We start from the raw sequence: 16,521 nt of genomic DNA, 5'->3' as shown, positions 1-16,521 counted from the left end.
TCTTTCTTTCTTTCTTTCTTTCTTTCTTTCTTTCTTTCTTTCTTTCTTTCTTTCTTTCTTTCTTTCTTTCTTTCTTTCTTTCTGTCTCTCTCTCTCTTTCTTTTTTTTTTTTGAGATAAGTTCTCACCTTGTCACCCAGGCTTGAGTGCAGTGATGTGATCTCAGCTCACTGTAGCCTCAACCTCCCAGCTTCAAGTGATCCTCCTGCTTCAGCCTCCTAAGTAGCTGGGACTATAGGTGTGTGCTACCACGCCCGGCTAATTTTTGTATTTTTGGTAGACACAGGGTTTCACAACGTTGCCCAGGCTGGTCTCAAACTCCTGAGCTCAAGTGATCCATCCAGCTCAGCCTCCCAAAGTGCTGGCATTACCGGCATGAGCCACCACGCCAGGCCTCCCTCCTCATGTTTCTTCTGCAGGGCCTTAATGGATTAAATCAAACTACCAGACCAAGTGCTTTGATGAACTTAGGGCTCTCTCTTCCTTCTCTTCTTTTAGTTGCCCTACTGTCATCCTTGGCCTCTTTATAATCTGTTCTCCACGTATCACCTAGAGGTATCAGCTAGTGTTGTGAGTGACCACAACAAGGTCGCTGAAAACCCTCCAGTGGCTTCCTGTCTCTTTAAGACACCCTCAGTCTCTAAAATGATTGTTCTCCTCCATCTCCACCCTTCCCTCACTTACTCTGATCCAGCACCCTGGACTTTTTGCTGTTTCCTGAACATCCCCAGTGTGATCCTGCCTCAAGGCCTTTGCACATGCTCTGTCAGAATGCTGTGCACCAGTTATTTGCATGGCTCATGTCCTATTCACTCAGCTCTCTCTGCTCAGTGCAGTCTTCTGACAGAGGCTTTTCCTGCTTATCCATTATCTGAAATCCTCCTTACCCCTGCTTCACTTTCTCCATGGCACCCTCTGATAAATTCAACGGATATTTGTTCATCCTTGATATTCTTGTGGTGGGTCAAATTGTCTCCCTCAAAGATACATGTTCAAATCCTAACCCCCGTGCCTGTGAATGTGACCTTTTTGGAAATTGAGTCATTGCAGATATAATCAAGTTAAGATGAGATCATTCAGAATTACAGTGGGCCCTGATCCAATGACTGGCATCCTTATAAGAGGAGGGAAATTTGGCCACAGAGACAAAGAGAAGGTCATGTGAGACAGAGGCAGAGTGATGCATCTATAAGCAGAGAATACCAAGGATTGCAAGGCAAACACCAGAAACAAAGACACAGAGCAGGTTCACCCTCAGAATCTCCAGAAGGAACCAACCTTGCTGACACCTTGGTTTCAGACTCCTGGCCTCTAGAAGAGTGAGAAAATACATATCCGTTGTTTTAAGCTGCTTGGTTTGTGTCACTTTTTCATGATGGCCCTAGGGCACTAACCAACTCCAGGAGGACTGGGATTGTGTTTCCTGCTGAATCCCTGCCATCTGGACCACTGCCTGGCAAGAGAAGACACTTTACCAACATTTTTTTAGATAAATAAAAGAATTCATTTTTCAAATCTTCATCAAGAACAACTATGTGCCCAGTGCTGTGTTAAGTTCAGGTAAGTTTCAGGTTAATCTGAGGCCCTAGCATCTCCTCTTCCAAGGAGAAACCATATATAGACGCATCTGCATCCACCCCCACCCCCAACACCTGCCCACCCACCGAAGAAGTTCAGAATAGTAATCATTGTTCTCTCTTATATTGTTTTTATTTTTCTTTTACCCCTCTCCAGTTCCACAGGTATCAATAGTTGTGGTTCTTAAACCACTTTTCCAGTTTCTCAAGCACTTTCAGCCCTATCATCATATACGACCCTCACTAACAAGCCGGCAAGCCACGAGCTTCAGCTGGACTTACTATCACTATCCCGATTTTCCAAATAACGAAGCCGAGACTCAGAGAGGTTTGTCCAAGATCACCCAGCTGGGGAGGGGCTTGAGCCCAGGGCAGTTTGCCTCATACAGAATGAGACTGGCCCCATGGCCTGGAGGATATCAGTGAAGGAGTGTCTCAGGAAGCAACCCCGAGGTAGTGTTAGGAAGCATTTATTGAGTGCCTACTGTGTGAAGTCAGCCTCTGTGCTAGGCATGGCATACAACCCCGTGCACTGAGACAGAAATGGGGAATTGGGGCTCCATGATTTCAGTAACCTGCCTGGGCAGCAAGTCTGAACGCCAGCTTCACTGAGAGCTATTTGATTTGGTCAAGTGACACCCTGTCTTTGAACTCTGAAGACGCCTATAGCGGCATCTGCATCCACCTCCCCTAACACCTGCCCACCCACCGAATAAGTCAGTTTTCCATGAACCTGTGAGATACGGTGGCTTTCCTCAATGTGCACCGAGTCCCTTAACCACAGTTAATCACAGCATCTCACTTTAAATAAACCTTAAGGGAGCCTAGCTTGTCCTCCTGGTGTCCCTGGTGCCCAGACTCATGTGCCATTAAGCCTGTGACGTTAATGGAGAGTTACTCCAGCCTGCGGCATGAGGCAAAGAGGCTCCTCTTAAGATAAGATGGGAGTCTGAAAGCCCAAAAGCTATATTTAAGGGAGTTTTAGAAGTGTTTGTTTTTAAAATATAATGAAATGGTTATTATCAACTTTTTTCCTTTCTCCTCCTGCCTTCTTCCCAAACAGGTGCAGTGAGATTAGTGGTAATTTAAAAAGCAGGATTGCCTCTGTGTCAATTTCCCGCTAATGAGCAAAACACGCCGTGTAATTGCTATGTATTGAACGAGGCAACAATACATTTTCAGTGGCTGTTTAATATGCTGGGGCTTGGTTTAACAGATGTTCTGAGACTCGCTTTCCAAGACGGAGGAGCCAAGCCCAGACGGAGACGGTGACATTTCCCTTTCTTTTGCCTCTGTCCAGTGCTGGGTCCCTTGGAGGGCATGAGGCAAGGCCACGTGAGACACAGTCGGTGCTAGATTCCTGGAGACAGAGCTGAGGGGAGGTCTTGAAACCTGCGGGGGTAGCAAGCAGGGGAAGATGACAATTCATTCCTCTTATGATCTTCACTATAAGGGGCACCAAGCCCTGAGTCATGACAAGGTCTTACATTTAGCGTGGACTTGCAAGCTGTCGGGGCTGTCCCTTGCTAGCTCTGTGATCCTCTCATGTGACTTTAACCTCTCTTGAGTCTGAGCTTCACCATCTTTTGAATGGGGATAACAGGCAACACATCTCATGAGGATGAAATGATGAATGAACAGGGCTGTTCCCCTGCCTGGACTCTTCTCTAGAGTGTCTACACATCTCTCTCCCTCACTTGGGTGCATGGATGCCTACTGTACATTGCCCTCCTCTGTCTGCCTCTGGCAAATGCTTTGTGCTGGAGGTTGGTGGACATGGAGGACAAATGTCACCATCTTCCTAGGCCTTTCCAGAATGCCCTATTGCCTGCTCTCTCCTTGACATGCTCCTTGTTTCTACCAGAGCACGTGACACCCTCCAACACTCTGTGTAACTCACATATTTTTGTTTGTTTGTTTCTCACCCTCTGTCTCTCCTTATTAGAAGGTAAGCTCCATGAGGGCAAGGATTTATGGCCTTTTTCTTCCACAGGTGACTCGGAAATGCCTAGAACAGTACCTGGCACACAGTAGGTGCTCCACTAATGCTGAATGAATGATGCATGTGGAAGGCTGAGTCTAGTTCCCACAATACAGTAGTAACTCAATAATAATAGCATAAAATTTATTATTATTTAATTATTATTAAATTGCCTCAAGCAATTACATGTCCACCGTCTGTCAGGCCTGGATGGGACCAGATGCCATTAACTATATACTCAGTCCTCCCAACAACCAAGCATAAGGCAGGTACTATTATCATGCCCGTTTGACAGAGGCTCAGGAATGACTGCCCACATTCACACAGTTGACAAGGAATAGGGGGTTGATTCAGCATCACATCTAGGCCTGAGTCCCAAGTCCTCTTTTCAGGACTTGGGTGCCTGAATGTGGGAGGCACTTGATGAATAGGACTCTCCTTCCATCAAAGAGGAGGGGCTGTTTGGTTTGAGCCTTTGAAAAAAAGTCAAACATAAGGGAAGGAGAGAGGGTGTATGAGACAGAGGGAACAGCATGAGCAAAGGTGTGGGGGTCTACCAGATGTATTTCTTGTGCATCCCCTATGTGCCCAGCCCAAGGCAAGATGCAATGGGGTGTGTGTGTGTGTGTGTGTGTGTCTGTGTGTGCGTGTGTGTTGGGGGGATACACAAAAAGTTCTTTCCTTGCATTGGAGAGGGGGTGGAGGGAAGTAGCTCCCAACACCAGTGGATAATAAAAGAAAGAGTAAAACAAATACCACAATGTAATCAATATTTGCAGCTCAAGAAGTCCCAGCCCCAGCCTTGTTGAGGGAAGTTGAATTCTCTGAGTTCAGCCAAGGGTGAGGTGAAGGTGTGGGTGGAGGGGGGCTGTGTGTGGTGGTGGGGGCATGGCAGAGGGGGTTGGGGTTGGGAGAGAATGAATACAAAATGAATGGCTTTGTGCTTGGGTCTGCAAGCAGCAGCAGAAGGTCACACCAGCAGGTTCAGGATGCATTTGGCCAGCATGGAAAGTGAAAGGAGAATGTTTTACAACCTCAGTGGCTCTGCGAGTCAGAAAACCACAGCAATTCCATGCTGGTAAGAAACCAGGGGAAGATAAGTTGCCCCTCGGATCTGAGGAAGAGGTAGCAGGTGGTGTTAGAAGGATTTGGGGTTGGAGTCAGGGGTCTGGGGTCTCGTCTTGAATCAGTCCTTCCAGGGGCTCCAAGGCCAAGAGAAAGAACTTTGGTTTCAGAGTACTGGAGGCTTGGATTTAGGTGTGGGTTCTCCTTGCTAGTTTCAGTTCCTTCTATACAAAATGAAGATTCCCACAATCCCTTTTCACGGTCTCAATGGATAAAATGCTGCTTTGTGAACAACATTAAACAAGAGGGTGCAGAACCTGCCTGATGATGCTTGAGAAGGCTTCAAAAGAACTTGCTGGCTAACTGGCAAGTGCCTCTTGACCACCTACTATGAGCAAATGCTGAGGTGCGTGCTGGGGATAGGGGACCTAAAGCCACAGCCCTCTCCATCCTACCCTGCCCCCCAGCTGGCCAGATGCTTCCCCTCCTTTTTTTGAGACAGAGTTTCACTCTGTCGCCCAGGCTGGAGAGCAGTGGCCCCATCATGGCTCACTGCATCATCAGATTCCTGGATTCATGCAATGCTCCCGCCTCAGCCTCCCAAGTAGCTGGGACTACAAGCACATGACACCATGCCCAGCTAATTTTTTAAATTTTTTGTAGAGATGGGGTCTTGCTGTATTGCCCAGGGTGGTCTTGAACTCCTGGTCTCAAGTGATCCTCTTGCTTTGGCCTCCCAAAGAGTTGAGATTACAGGGTTGAGCCACTAGGTAGGGGCCCAGTCACACTTCCAGAGTCACACTGGACTTTCTGTAGCTTCAACCCAGCAGTTACAACGTGGTGTTCCAGTTATTTTGAGAGGCACAGCAGCCTAGTGGTCACCAGCAGGGGTTTGAGTTGGAAGGAACTGGTTCGAATCACGGTTCCTTCCTAACTGCATGAACCTCAGTCAAGTGACTAACCCTTTCCATGCCTCAGCTTTTCTATCTGCAAACTCTGGGTAAAAATAAGACCTATCATCTCATTAGGCAATGGAGAAGATTAAATGAAATAACTTATGCGAAGCCTGGCTTATTGCTGGTGCCCAATAAACAGCAGGTATTCTTATTTTTGCTATTATCGTTACTAATGTTGTTGTTATTTATGTACTTTCTTTATCTGGCCACTTATGCTGCTGCCTCCTGGGAAGCAGTGCCTGCGTTTTACTCCTATTTGACATCCGCAAGGGATCGGAACTGCCTGGCTCATCGTAGGTGCTAATCAAGAGTTTCGAAGTAGATGAAGGAGTGGTTGAATGAATGCCATCTTGTCATGAGGCCATCTTCATAAACACGGTTCCTCAACTTTTGTCTTCTTCCAGATGGAATGCATATTTTTAGTTCTTGCACATCCTTCTGTGTTTCCCTCCTGAGTGCTTTGCCCCGTGGCAGCCCACAGTGGGTCCGTACAAAACACCAGCCTGAATGCCTACACAGCCCTTCAGGCTAAACCCTTCTAGGACACAACCTTTCCATCAACAGCATGGGGCCCGGAGCTACTTCTTAGCCCCTTTGCCCTTCTGCCTGCTCTGACCAATGCCCTGCCCCTTTCATTAGTAATGGGTACATGATTTGCTCAAGTCCCAACCTCTATTCGTTCACTGCCCTGGGATATCAGTAAGACGTTTACTCTTCCACCTCCCCCTGGGAACTTGGGTTCCACAGCTCCTTTATCAACAGTAATCCCAGGTTGCAGGCCTGATGGTGGAAAATGAATATTCTGGCTGCTTTTCAGTTTCCAGATTGATTGGGGACAAACGGGAACTCAGCCCTCTCAACCAATCATCGAAGGCAGTCAACTGTAACTAGGTGTACATTTAAACAGCCAGCGTGTGAAATAGCACACTTGTGCTCTGCTGATTAAAAAAATATCCAAATCATTATTCCCCACCTTCACAGGCTTGGAGGCCTGGGAGCAGGTGGGGTGGGGTGGGTGGCAGAGGAGCCTGCCTCAGTAGCCCTAACCATTTCATTTTTAGTATCCACCTACCCACCTTGCATTGTACACAATAAAATGTGCTTTGTCTTCTACACTGTACAGGTGAACAAATAAATCACTCAGTTCCTTGGTTTTAGTAAAACAATAAGAGCAGCACTGGTGTAGTGTTTACTTTGTTCCAAGCACTTTGCATATATGAACTCACTTCATCTTCCCAACAACCCTACAGGTAGGTACCATCAGGATACTCATCTTACAGATGAAGAAACTGAGGCACAGGGAGGTGAAATAACTTGCCAGGTTTATCCACTGTATAAGTGGCTCTGGCTCCCACTCTGACATTTTTGGATTCCTTCATGCAAACATTTTATTGGGAGTTTCCTACTTGTGAGACGTTGCACCAGAACCTGAGAATACACAAAAGACCTGGTCCCTGCTCATTGTGGGAAATAGGCGAGTAATTGAAGGAATGAAGCAGCGGCTAACATTAATTAGAGCTTACTCAGTGGTGAGTCAGTGCTAAGAACCTTCACAGTAATAGTTCTCATGACAACCATATGAGGTAGAAACTTGATTATCCTTGTTTGACACACAGGGAAACTGAGGTTCGGGGAGGGGAAGTGGGGAAGTCACGCCTCGAGTTGAGGAGCTAAGCCTGCATTTGAACCCAGCCCTATGTGACTCAACATCCCACTGCCTAGAGACCCCCTGGCAGCTAGCCCAGCCTGGATGGTCAGCGGCAGCTTCTGGGAGTGGGAAGACTGAGAGTGAGGCAGAGAATGAAAGGGGGAGCAGAGACAGGTTCCGGTAGAGGGTTCTGGATATGAATAAGGCTGGTGTGTTTGGAGGACTGTTGTGTATGGGGGATTCTGCATGGCCAGAAGGCAGAGGAGAGGCTGAGGGTAGCCACACCAAGCTGAGGCTCAGAGGCCAGGGTCAGGATGTCATCCTGCAGTTATTACTGATTGATTTTAAGCTAGAAAAACCTGACTCTTTTAGCTAGCACATTCAGCCTTAGTTTTGCTAAGTAGAATCGCCATTAGAGTTTTCAAAACCCTTAGTTTCTCTCTCAGCACCCTCCTCCCCCTGCCCATCACTCCTTTCAAGGACTATTAGAGTCTAGGGACCCCAGATTTGAAACTGGTGGTTTAGTCTATAATCAACTTTTTGAAGGATGCTTTGGAAATAAGTGTCACAACCTCAATCAATCAAGTCCACAGGCTCGGAAAGTTTGATTATCTCCCATTTCCATACCCAATATTTAAAAAATTTACCTTCCCAGAGAGATCGACCAAATGCATAAATAAATGGAATAAAAAATAAGACAGGGTCTGTTTTGGAGAGCCGCTGGCAATGGCCAAGCCACACTGGGAGAGTCATACATCATTCAGGCATGAGGGAGTTTCAATAACACCCAAGTTCTCAAGCAATTAGAGGGTCGGTCCCCCTCTGTTCAGCTCCAGGAGAACTAATGGATTGGCCATGCCAAATCTCCAGAGCTGAGCCTCACGTTGCATCCCCACCTGCCCTCAAATTCCAAAGGCAATTGGGGCTCAGTGGCAGGTTTAATGGCATGGGTAGATAAAACACTTTCCTGCATCCATCTGGAGGGACTGTCATGGCTAGGAAACTGGTGGACGGGAAGGAGGCTTTTGTGGGGACAGCAGCCTGAGATGCAGATTTTGGGTTGCCTGAGACAGCGGGAGGGGATCCAACCTGGAGGGCAGGGCCGAGGCCAGGCCTAGGCTAGGAGGTGCCTCTGATGTTACCAGCACCTTCCAAGGCCGCAAGCCCAGTGACTCATGCAACTTCATAAAACTTCTCTGCCACTTTGAAGACAGAGTTTTTCTTACTTGATCTGCTCACATTCCTTCTTTCTCTGCTTGGAATTCTCTGATGGCTTCCCCGTGGCCCTCCGAATGAAGCAGACTCTTCTTAATGACTGGAGAGGCCTCTATTCTACCCCTCTGGCCTTGGAGATCCATGTTCCAGGTATGAGCTGCTATACTTCCCCAAAAGGGTAGGTTAATTCAAGGCCCTAAGCCTTTTGCTTGTCATTTTCTTGGCTTAGAATGCCTTCTCTTTCTTCCTTGGCCTAGAATGCCTTCCCTCTCTTTCACCTGGCTAATGTCTATTTATCACCTCATCCAGGGAGTCTTCCTGGAATGCGTCCATCTCTCAGCTGCCCTCAACCTACATGCTCCCACAGCGTCGGTGCTTCCCCATCATAGCCTTGTCTCTTTGCCCCTCCAGCCAGGACAACTCTGAGGGCAGCAGCAGTGGCTGTATCTTACACATTATTGTGTTCCTAGTGTCTAGCAATGTGTCTGGCCCATGGTAAATATTGAGTAAATGTTTGTTGAATTCATTAATGAAAATTAAGTAAATGAATAAATGCATGGATATTCTATGACAGTGGTTCTCAACCAAGAGTGATTTTGTCCCCAGAGGGACATGTTTGCTTGGGGATATGGAGGAGGTGCTACTGGCATCCAGTGAAGAGAGGCCAGGGATGCTGTTGAACACCATGCAATGCACAGGATGGGCTTCCGCTTCTCCACCCTCCTGTCCCAAACCAGGCAGTATCCAATCCCAAATGCCAATAGTGCCAAATTTGAGAGACTCAACTCTATGACTAGGTCCTGTGTTTACTACTGTAGGGGATGGAAGAGAAGGCAAAGGCATATTTCCCGTCCCCAGTGAACATGCAATATGGTGAGACATACAAAAGCAACATCCGAGAAAGCACCAGGAAACAGAATAAGACACTAACATTTATTGAATTCCTCCCAGTATCAGCCATTGGGGGTATCTCTACCCTGTTGAACTCCTACTCATCCTTCAAGACTTAACTTAAATATCACCTCTTCCAGGTAGCCTTCCCTGATACCCTAACTCAGACCCAATCTGTCATTTCTCTCCGCTACTGCAGTTTTCATCACACTTTCCTGTAATTGTTTGTATATGTTGCTGTCTCCCTTCTAGACTGAGGACAGGACTGTGCTCCATTTGCCTTTATTTCTCTGGTGCCTAGAGCATAGTATACAGTTTAGTAAATGTTTGGGAAAATGAACTTCAGAAATAGGCCTATTGTGGCTATCAAGCCAGCAGTTGGGTTTCCCCACCTTCTGCTGAGATGCCCAGGCATAGAGATGAACCCCCAGCCTTATTCAGGACCTTACACAGAGGAGGGATGCTGTTCTGGGCTGTCAGTACTTTGTCATTGACTTTCCTGCCAAGCCAGAGAGCAAGACGTTCTCCCAAGGAGCACGTCAACCAACGAGCTATAAATTAGAAAGGAAAAAAAAGGTCTGCTAATTCCGACCCACTCTATTTTTTACTCGCAGCTGCTAGGGAGGGAATGCACTGGCTTTCGGATGGAACATTTCTTTGGCTTAAGTTTCCCTCTCTCTGCTGGCCGCATTATTTCCTTCCCCCAAGGTCCAGCCTAGCTGGAGCCAAGAGAGCGTGGGCTTTGGGATCACACAAACCTGGGTTCTAATTCGGGCCAATCTGTCTTTCCTGGGAACTTCCCAAGATGCAGCAAGGAGCTAACGTGATGCTTCAGAATGACTCCTCTGTCCCCTCTCTTGGATCCTGACACCCCAATTTCCACAAGGTGGTCAGAAAGTCCTCTACAGTGTCAAGTGGCTGATTCACGTCCCCCATGCTGTGGCTTCCAGTTGCACTAAGAATACCATCAAACTCCTACATTGGCATCAGAACCCCATGTGAACTGACTACTCCTGGCTTCCCAGCCTCACTTCCTGCACTCCTGTTTTTCTTCCCAAAGCCCAGCCAGGCTGAGTGAGCCTGGTCCTCCATCTGGTGCTTGCCCTTGCCTGGAACCGTCTTATTCCAGGTCTCCACCTGACTGGCTCCTCCTCACTGCCCAGGCCCCAGCTCAAATGTCACCTTCTACGGGGACTACCTTTCTAGGGAACCACATTTACCCCCTTCCCCCATACCCTAACACTCATTATGACACTGTCTGCATAGCAGGGGTCACAATGTCAAATTATCTTGCTTATTGGTGGGTTTGCTTGTTTGTCATCTGTGTTCCATGTTCAGACCAGAGGTTTGCATGTAGTACGTGCTCAAAAAATACATGTGGAATGAGGGAGTGGAAGTTCTGATCTGGCCGTTCTCCCTCAGCTTGGAGAATCAGGGACTGGAGCAAAGGTGTGGGACCTTGGCCCACATGCTCAACTTCGAGCCTCAGCTTCCTCATCTGTAAAATGAGCGTAATAGACTTCCCTTCCTCACAGTGGTGCCAGGTGGCATGGGATTCTATGAATACAGCATAGCCCTCCTCTTTCCTTATTATTTCTTCCCTGTGTGGGAAGGTAGAGAGTGAGGACTTGGGGAAGGCTCCTCCAGGGTCCTCAGCCCCCAACCCTGGACAAACGTCCACCTTCCACCTGCAAAGATGTGCCGGGGAGGATCACGCCACGCACGGCAGGATGAAGGCAGCTCCAGGAAGAGGCGTCGCATGAGGAGAGAGAGTGAATGTCCCTGAGGAAGCGGCTTCGCTGGAGACAGGGGAAGGCTTCAGACAATATCTAATTTGTATTCTCTAAGCAATGCAAGAGGACACTGCATCTCCAAAAAGGGAACAATTGGAGATTAGGGACGATTGCTGTGAGAGAAAACCTTGTTTAAATCTATTACTGAACAAAAATGGTCTTCGGGTTTTGAATGGAAAATTTGTGTCTCTGCCTCAATCTTAGATTAACCCATGGTGGAGCGCCGCTGAGTACACACGGGTGTGTGTGTCGGGGGAGGACAGAGTCTAATAGCTGACATTTTACAGTGTTTCTAAAACCCCTGGGCTAAATGCTTACCTGCAGGGTCCTTCTGAAGCTCCAGACTACTTTCTGACATCGTCCCCGTGGTCATCCCTGTTTTATAGATAAGGAGACTGGGGCTCAAGGGGTTAAATACAGTCATGTGTCACTTAATGACAGGGATATGTTCTGAGAAATGTATAATTATGTGGTTTTGTGGTTGTGTGACCATAATAGAGTGCACTTGCACAAACCTAGATGGGACAGCCTACTACACACCTAGGCTGGATGCTGTAGCCTATTGCTCCTGGCTGCAAACCGGTACAGCATGTGACTGCACCAATTATTGTAGGCAATTGTAATGCAATGGTAAGTATTTCTGTATCGAAGCATGAAAAAGGTGCAGTGAAAATATGGTATTATAATGTGATGAGACCACCATTGTATAAGTGGTCCGTCTTGACTGAAATGTTGTTATGCGGCACATGGGTGTATTATGTGGCACATGGGTGTATTATGTACAAAGTCACATAGTCAGGGCAGGTAAGGTTGACATTGGAATACATGTCTGTCATTTCCAGAGTTCGGGCTTTTAGCCTGTGTGTGTGTGTGTGTGTGTATGTGTGTGTGTGTGTGTGTGAGAGAGAGAGAGAGAGAGAGAGAGAGAGAGACTTAATGACTTTCAGGGCAGGAGGGTCCTCAGAATTCAGCTCATATTGCTACTTCCTTTCATAGATGGAGAAACTGAGACTCCCTTTGGGTAAGGACTTTTCTTGGTGCTATAGTTGCTCTGAAACCAGAAGGCGAATGGGAATTCTTCTTTTTTTTCTTTTTTTTTTTAGACAGTGTCGCTCTGTTGCTCAGGCTGTAGTGCAGTGGCGTGATCTTGGCTCACTGCAAGCTCCGCCTCCAGGGTTCACGCCATTCTCCTGCCTCAGCCTCCTGCGTAGCTGGGACTACAGGTGCCCGCCACCATGCCTGGCTAATTTTTTGTATTTTTAGTAGAGACGGGGTTTCACCGTGTTAGCTAGGATGGTTTTGATCTCCTGACCTCATGATCTGCCTGCCTCGGCCTCCCAAAGTGCTGGGATTATAGGCGTGAGTCACCACGCCCGGCGGAGAATGGGAATTCTTATTGAATGAGTGCTCACTAGGTGCCAGGAACTGTGTTAAGCCTTCACATTTTTCTCCTCGCCTACCCCATGAGCCCCATTTCACACCTGAGGAAACAGCCTTAGAGAAGCTAAGTCACTGCTCAGAGTGACGGAGCAAGTAGGTGGTGGAGCTTGCATTCAAACCCAGGTCTGTTGCAGTGCCCCATGCAGCGCTGTTTGAGGACCCCAGGGCAGGTAGCTTTTCCCTCCACGTGCATGTCCCTCATGTCACAGGATGACAAACTGGCTTACCACGGTCCACAGCCATGGCACTTGCAGTTGGCCTCCACTCAGGTGACAGCTAAGGGCCAAGCTTAGGTTGGAATTGATTTTGACTAGTGGTCACTTGCTTAGCCACAGAGGGCTGGGGGCTCCTGCATTGTGGGGGCAGGCAAGGAAGCTCAGAATGCTTTCTGCCTCTGCCAAGTTGTGAAGCCAGATGCCAAGGTAGGGCAGGTGATGAATGACCTGTCTCTCGAGCCTTGACACAGAGTTATTAGCTTGAAGGCAGCACCAAAGGAGGAATAGAACCAATGTGGGCAACAAGTCTACTTCTAGGGCCATTACTCAGTGTAGTAGAAACCACATCCCCTACTGCAAACTCTCACTGGACAATGACTGCTGGTCTCCTTACACTACAGACACAGACGTCTCTTACAAACAGAAAACTCTGCATAGGCTTCCCAGCATATTGAGAATCAAACTGAGGTAGGAGGCAGGACTAGACACTGGAGGCAGAGATCAGACACTGAACCAAATTGAGGACTAAACCAGGTCCAGGGTGGAAGCACCTCCCCATAAGACAAGCTCACCAGAGTTCCATGTCAGTTTACCATTGCCATGGCAACACCCGGAAGTTACAGCCCCTTTCCATGGCAAGGACCAGACAACTCTGAAGTTACCACCCTCGTCCTAGAAATTTCTGCATAAACCACCCCTTAATTTGCATGTAATTAAAAGTGGGTATAAATATGAGTGCATAGAGGTCTCTGAGCCGCTGCTCTGGGCACACTGTTATGGGGTAGCCGGGCTCCACAAGGAGGAATACCTCTTGTGGCTGCTGCTGTGCATTGCTACTTCAATAAAAGTTGCTGCTTAACACCACTGGCTGGCCCTTGAATTCTTTCCTAGGCAAAGCCAAGAACCCTTCTGGGCTAAGCCCCAGTTTCGGGGCTTGCTCATCTTTCATCCAAACGGACTCCTATGCTGGCCTGGAATGCCTTGGGTGACTTGTCCCTAGGTCACCGTGCTGGCCTCGTCAATAATCAACCTCTCCATGGCTCACTATACTTCAGCTGCACTGGCCTCCTTTTGGTTCCCTAGACATATCAAAATCTTCCCCTCCTTAGCATCTTTGCTTTCACAGCTTGGAAAGCATTCTCCCTAGCTCTTCCCAGAACATTCTCCCCGGTTCTTCCTGGGGCTCCCTCCCTCCCTTTATTCAGGCTTCTGCTTAAATATCCCCTTCTCGCTGAAGCCTCATCTGGCCCCTCTGGCCAGTGGTGACTGCAGGCAGTCTCCAGTCCATTTCCCTGAAGGATTTCCTCAGTCCTTATTCTAGCAGCATTTTCTGTTTATCTAGCTGTGTGCTGAATGTTTATTATCTGATTTATCCCATTAGAATATAAGGACCACAAAAGTAGGAAACTTGTCCGTCTTGCTCATGGCTGTTATCCCAGCACTTAGCTCTGTGCCTGGTGCAGAGTTAGTGCTCGGTAAGTATTTGCTGAATGAGCAAATACTGACCTGATCAGGGTCCCAAAGCATGAGAGAGACAGTGCAATCAGGGCAGTCTGCACGAAGGAGAAACTCTTCTATCTTTTTTTTACCTTGATGGTTAAGGAGTAACCCTCACGTGGTTACCTTTTTTCTCCCTCAGTTTCCCAAATTGTAAAATGAGGGGCTTGATGAGATGGTTCTCATGGCCCTGCTAGCTCTGCTTCTGGGTTTCATGAAACAGCAGATTCTGCTTGTCTCAGTCACCCTTAGCTCTACAGCCTGTAAGCTGAGCTGGAGAGATGCCTGTTCCTGTGGATGCTGATGCCAGGACCACGGCTTAGCCTCAGCTCCTACACAGCAGACGTCTTCACAGCTGCGGGCGCTGTGCATGGCTTCTCAGATGCTGTGCCCAGGAGATTATTGACGAACATGATGCCACATGTATTAAGAACAATTCCAGGGCTGAGAGAGAGAAGGCTTATTTTAGCAAGAGAATTTGGGCCTTCCCTTTCTTCTGGAATATCTGTAGGACCTGACTTGCCTTTCCTGGCAGAGCAGGGGGCATTTGTTAACACCTGCACCTGGCTTTGAACAGCCCTAACCTGGGGTCATGAAATGCGTCTTAGCTCAGTGATGGTTCCCAGTCCTGGCTGCACATTTGAATCATCTGGGGAACTTTTTAAAAAAATACCTGCTTCCAGGTCCCATTCCCAGGGACCCTGTCTCAGCAGATCTGGAGTGAGTCCTATGCCTTGGTGTTTTGTAAATGTTCCCTAAGGGATGCTGAGGTACAGTTGTGTTAAGCACCTCAGGCTATACATAAATTCGGGCAGCAGAGTCAGAATCCTCCAGAGGATGTGTCTTAAGTCACAGATTGCTGGACCTCACCCCAGAGCTGCTGAATCAAAATCCCTATTGGCAATCGGTAGGGTTTGAGAGTCTTCTAATATGCAGCCTGAGATATTGTTATGCATATTAATTATTTTGATTTTTTTTTTTTAAAAAAACAGCAGAATGGAGACATTATTGACATACAATAAATTACACATTTAAAGAGTACAGTTTCAGGCCCGGGGCAGAGCCTGACATATAGGAGACACTCAATAAAAGTTAATATAATTGATTAAAATGTCTCTCGAGGCCAGGTGCGGTGGCTCACACCTGTAATCCCAGCACTTGGGGAGACCAAGGTGGGTGGATCACCTGAGGTCAGGAGTTCCAGACAAACCTGGCCAACATGGCAACCCTGACTCTACTAGAAACACAAAAATTAGCCAGGCGTGGTGGCGCATGCCTATAATCCCAGCCACTCGGGAGGCTGAGGCAGGAGAATCGCTTGAACCTGGGAGGCAGAGGTTGCAGCGAGCCAAGATCGTGCCACTGCACTCCAGCCTGGTGGCAGGGCAAGACTTTGTCTCAAAAATAAATAAAAAAAAAGTACAGTTTAGTACAATTCGACATACATACATCCATGAAACCATCACTACAATCAACATAGTGGTCGTAGGTAATCCCTCAAAAGCATCCTCTGATGCACCTTAAACTTTGAGCCTCACTGGCTTAGAGTAAAAATTCGAGCAGGTGAGCACAGTAACAAAGGGGCCAGACTCGGGTTCCTGTTCTGGTGCAGCCATTGAGTAGCTGTGGGACCTCGTGGAAGTTGCTTTTCCTCTCAGAGCCTCAACTGCCTCATTGCAATGGTTCCCTAACCCATGTGTTATTGTGATCATTAAAGGAGATGTTTGGAGAGCACTTTGCTCTAAGCAAGCCCCCAGTCAGTGTCAACTACCATTCATATTAGATTAGATCCACCATCATCTCTGCTATCCTCAAGGCGGGCTGAGAGGAGGAAGCAGAACTGGGAAGGAGGGAAGGTTGGGAAGGGTGAGGAGGTGCAGAGGACTGAATGATTTTGTCCTCTTCTGCACTGGGTACCCGTTGCCCAGCACCATGCTGGTGTATACATGGTTTTCAATAAAAACGTGTGGAGTGACAAATGGCATAGTGTCACGTACAGGACATTGAGGCAGAGGGCAGGGGGCAGGGCGTGTACTGTAGCCGTATCTTCCCATCCTAACTCCGTCCCTCACCTTCACTAACCTCGCCCGACCACATTTCCCCACTCTGATTAGGGCCACAAGCCTGCAGTCTGGTCCTTCATTGACCCAGACTCTCATTTTTTAGAGCATGGTTATTTCCTGGGAATACCTCCTTTCATTTTCTGCTCGTTTGTTTTTCTTCAGAAGTTCATTTGTTCATGGA

This window comes from Mandrillus leucophaeus, unplaced genomic scaffold (assembly GCF_000951045.1).
Source record: "Mandrillus leucophaeus isolate KB7577 unplaced genomic scaffold, Mleu.le_1.0 Scaffold154, whole genome shotgun sequence".
Classification (NCBI taxonomy): Eukaryota; Metazoa; Chordata; class Mammalia; order Primates; family Cercopithecidae; genus Mandrillus; species Mandrillus leucophaeus.
The sequence above is the reverse complement of the archived record's forward strand: the minus strand, read 5'-3'. Positions refer to the sequence as shown.